The sequence below is a fragment of the Cebus imitator genome, unplaced genomic scaffold (genome assembly GCF_001604975.1).
Source record: "Cebus imitator isolate Cc_AM_T3 unplaced genomic scaffold, Cebus_imitator-1.0 Scaffold195, whole genome shotgun sequence".
Taxonomy (NCBI): Eukaryota; Metazoa; Chordata; class Mammalia; order Primates; family Cebidae; genus Cebus; species Cebus imitator.
Genome location: NW_016107510.1, coordinates 3,051,235 through 3,056,311, shown reverse-complemented (window position 1 = coordinate 3,056,311; position 5,077 = coordinate 3,051,235).

Sequence of the window (5,077 nt, the reverse complement as noted above, 5' to 3'; positions counted from 1 at the left end):
TAGTGGCAAATAAAAAGTCTTATTTGTAAAAAGGAAAAAAAAAGAAACTAACTTTAAATATAAAGACACAAATATGTTAAAAGCAAATTCATGAAAAACCATATACAATGATAAAACTAATCCAAAGAGAGTAAGAATGGGTATATTAATGTCAGATAAAGTAGACTTCAGTAAAAAGAATATTACTAGGGATAAATAGGGCCATTTGATGATTAAGGGGCTAATTTATCAAGAGAACATAACAATTCTAATTTTTAAAAAAATGACACAACTTCAAAATACCTGAAGTGAAAGCTGATGGAATTGCCAGGAGAAAGAGAAACATCTACAACTCTAGTGAGCAATAATAATAGCCTGTTTCATAATTAACAGAACAAGTTAAAAAAATTGTAAGGATATAGATTACTGGAATAACATTATTGACCAACTTTACCTAGTTGATATTTATAGAAAAATGCATTTAATAACAGCAGACACATTGTGTTGTTTTCGAGACGGAGTCTCACTTTGTAGCCCAGGCTAGAGTGCAGTGGCACAATCTCAGCTCACTGTAACCTCTGCCTCCCAGGTTCAAGTGATTCTCCTGCCTCAGCCTCTCGAGTAGCTGGGACTACAGGCACATGCCACCATGACCAGCCAATTTTTGTGTTTTTAGCAGAGATGGGGTTTCACCATATTGGCCAGGCTGGTCTTGAACTCCTGACCTTGTGATCTGCCCACCTTAGCCTCCCAAAGAGCTGGAATTACAGGCGTGAGCCACTGCGCCCAGCCAGCAGATGCATTTTTTAAAATTACATGGCATGTTAACCAAAATAGTCTGTATTATGGCTATGAAACAAGTTTAAATAAGTTTAAGAAAATTCAAGTAATATAGAGTATGTTCTCTGATGATAATGGAGTTAGACTAAAGTCAACAGTGGGAAGTTTTCTCTAAAACTCCTAAATATTTGCATATATTTTTAATGAACCCATGAATCAAAGAAGACATCAAAATGGAAATTAGCAAGTATTTTGAACTGAATGAAAATGAAAATAACAACATATTGAAATTTATGAAACACTGCTAAGGTTTTCAGAGGGAAAGTTATATAAATGCCTGTATAAGAAAAGAAGAAAGCTATCAAATCAACGACTTCAGCTTCCACTCTCCAGAACTGTAAAAGCCAGTCAAACCCAAAGTAAGCAGTAGAAATGGGATAATAGAAGTTAGAGTGGAAATCAATAAAATAGAAAAAAAAATAGAGAAAACCAATGAAATTAAAAGCTGATTTTTTTTTTAAAGATCAGAAAAACTTATAAGTCTCTAGCCAGATTGTTCAGATAAAGAGAGAGAACAAAAATTACCTGCATCAGGAATCAGAGAGGTGATATGCAGTTATTAAAGGGATGATAAGGGAATATTTTGAACAACTATGTGCCAGTGAATTTGTCATTTAAATGATAAAGACCAGTTCCTTTAAAAGACACAAACCACCCATGCCTATTACAGAAAAAATGGGAAACCTGAATAGTCCTACATCTCTTAAAGACATGGAAAACCTTCCTACAAAGAAAACTCCAGACCCAGATTATGTCACTAACTGCACTGGGAAATTCTGCAGACATTTTAGAAAAAATAAATACCAATTCTGCTCAGTCTTATCTAGAAAAGAAATAAGAAGGAATACTTTCCATCTGTTTCTAGGGGGTCAGCATTATCCTGATCACAAAAAAACTACAGAAAGGTATTACAGGAAAAGAAAATCATAGACCAATATTTCTCATGACTATAAGTGCAAAAAATTATTAACAAAAATTTAGCAAATGGAATACAATAATTTATATAAATATATATCATGACCAAGTGGGGTTTACTCCAAGAGTGCAAGAATAGCTTAACAATAATTAACTAAAAATGATCATAGACCTAAATGTAAAATCTAAAACTGTAGGTATTTTAGATGAAAACGTAGGCAAAACTATTTGTGACCTTGTATTAGGCAAAATTTTCTCAGATATGACACCAAACTCATGATCTACAAAAATATTGACAAGTTGGACTTTATCAAAATTAAAAATTTCTATTCTGTGAAAAACAGTGAATGAAGAGAGAATAAAAAGACAAGCCACACACAAGTTGCAAATATTTGCAAACCATATATTTTTGAAACATACACATACACACAATTCAAGAAAACATGGGTAGATAAATGATTTGAACAGTTGCTTTAACAAGGCAGATATACAACTGGCATATGAAAAGAGCCTCAACACTATTATTCATTAGGAGAATGCCAAATAAACCTACAATGAAGCATCATGACATACTTGTTAGAATGTCTAATCCTTAAAAGATAGACCATACCCAGTTTTGATGAGGATGTGGGATAACTACAACTCTCATAAGTAGTTGGTGTAAATATAAAATGGTTTAGTTACTTTGGAAAACAGTTTATACTTTGCTAAAATATTAAGCATTTGTCTGTCTACCTTATGACCCAGCCATTCTATCCCTAGAAATTTATGCCAAAGAAAATGAAAGCATACATTTATACAAAGAATGTATACTTTGTTCACGTATAAATGTTCATAGTGGCCAGGCATAGTGGCTCACATCTGTAATCCCAGAACTTTGGGATGCTGAGTGGGGAGGGATTGCTTGAGGCCAGGAGTTTGAGACCAGCATGGGAAACATAGTGTGACCATGTATCCACAAAAATTAAAAAAATTTTAATTAAAAAATTAAAAATTAGCTCAGCATGGTGGTGTGTCCCTGTAGTCCAGCTACTCAGGAAGTTGTGGCAGGAGGATTGTTTGAGCCTGGAAGATTGAGGCTGCAATGAGCCATGATTGCACCACTGCACTTCTCCTTGAATGACACAGCAAGATCCTGTGTCAATCAATCAGTGTTATTACCAGCTTTATTTCTAAAAGCCTATAGAAAAAACTAGAAATAACTCAAATGTCCATCCATAGGTGAACAGATAAACAATCTATACAATAGAATACCCAGCAATAAAAAGGAATAAACTCTTGATACATGCATGAATGCCCAGCAATAAAATACTCAGCAATAAAAAGGGATAAACTCTTTCCTTTATGCTGAAGGAAAGTAGAAAATAAAACAAAAAAAGTACATATTGTTTGATTTAATTTATATATAATTTAGAAAACACTAACTAATCTAGAGTAATGCAAAGCAGATTAGTGGTTGCCTGAAGATAGGAAGATGGGGAAGGGGCAGGAGGGAGAGATTACAAAAGGGAATAAGGAAACTTTGAGAGTGATTTATTTTGCATGATATATGTGGATGTATTCATTATCCTGATTGCTGTGTTGCTTGCCCAGATGTATACATATTTCAAAACTTACCAAATTTTATACTTTGAATGTGTGCCTACTAATTGTACAATATTGTATGTCAGTTATTTTTCAATAAAGCTGTTTTTTTTAACTTAAAAACAAATTAAGAAAAAATAAAAATGATAAGTAAGGAACGACTAAGTGATTACTTTAGAAGGAGTCAGTGAGAGAAGGCCTTTCTCCACGGGACAGTTGATCAATGGCCTAGGTTAAAATGGCAGGTGATTGGAAAGTTATGGATAGCTTGATGGGAGTAGTCTTCATGCCCAGGACTCTCCTTAGGCACAGCAAATACTGAAAGTACTGTAACGTCTCATCAGCTGATCTGGCCTTAGTGCATTGAGGCTAAGCCCATTACCTCAGTAGGTTAAGACCAGATCAGTGATGAAATGTTGAGGTCTGCTTCTACTCTGTTCAAGACTGTCATGGAATTGAGTGGGCTGAGGCTGAAGACTCCATGTTCTTATTGCTTGTAGAGGAGAGAGCTTGGGCAAGGAAAGAGATGTTCATGAAACAAGCAAACAAACAAAAATTTAAAAAGATTTTGTTTAATGTAGAAAAGAAGGAAGGAAGAGAGGGAGGGAAGTACTTAAGTTGAAGGCAAGTTGCATTAATACAAAGGCATATCTTCCTAATTGTGTAAGGATCATCTCTCCTGTTCACCTTTTAACTTGTCTTTATCTGAAAAGCAAAATCCAAGGTGGAGGCAAAATAGGAAATTTAGAAAACTAGAAGTTCTCACTCACTATGAAGTTATATTTCATTTTTTAGAAAGCAGTAAGGACCCAAATTTTTAGGGCTTACCTCACCTCTGGGTAATTTCAAACACATTTATCTTTTCCAGGATATCTAAAATATCTTTGTGACTTGTTTTTTTAAGGCAACCATATTTCATTATAAATAACAATAAATATCTTCATGTGACAGCAATTTCTAGAGATAATTTTTTTCTCTTTTTCTAAGTAGTATGACATGATTTTAACAAAAGCTATGAATCAAGACATAGCCTTTATATGCTAGAAATAATAGAACTAGTACTTAAAGTAGCAACTTGACAACTCACAAAGAATATTATAAACATATCATGCCTCATTAGTTCAATTATGCTTCATTTGGTGTTAATCATCTTATTCAATATAGCAAGTGCTTGTGCATATTTTCTCTTTTAATATATTTTTTTCTGTCTGTACATCTATCTGTCAATGGATGAAAGTTAAACCAACGATGTCATTACCAAGTGACCTAGCCATTTTAAAAACCATTTAAAAATGCTTCTTTCCAAAAGACATTTTGGACACCTTACAGATAAACTAGTTGAATCAAAGTTATTTTTTTAGAGCACCATTCAATATTGATATTGCTTCATTTTTAAGAAATGCAGATATGCAGGATATCTGGACTTTAGTGTTCAACTAAAAAACTAAGGTAATATCAAACACATGAACACACAGGCATACACAGAGGAAGATTAGATTATAATGGTTAAGAACTGTTAACCTGTAGATTTTGTTTGGCTTGCATATTATTACAATTTTTGAATTGGTCATGAGCCTATAGAAATAGGAAGATTTCATACAAAAAGTAACATACTTCAGGCTTTCCTTGAAAAAATATCTGAAAAATGGGCAGCATTGGACCTGAATTCTGTCATGACACCAGTATTGCAGGAGCTGAGTGGTGATGTCCCCTTTAAATGGAACATATGTCTCCTAGTTTGCCATATTCTCCACCATTC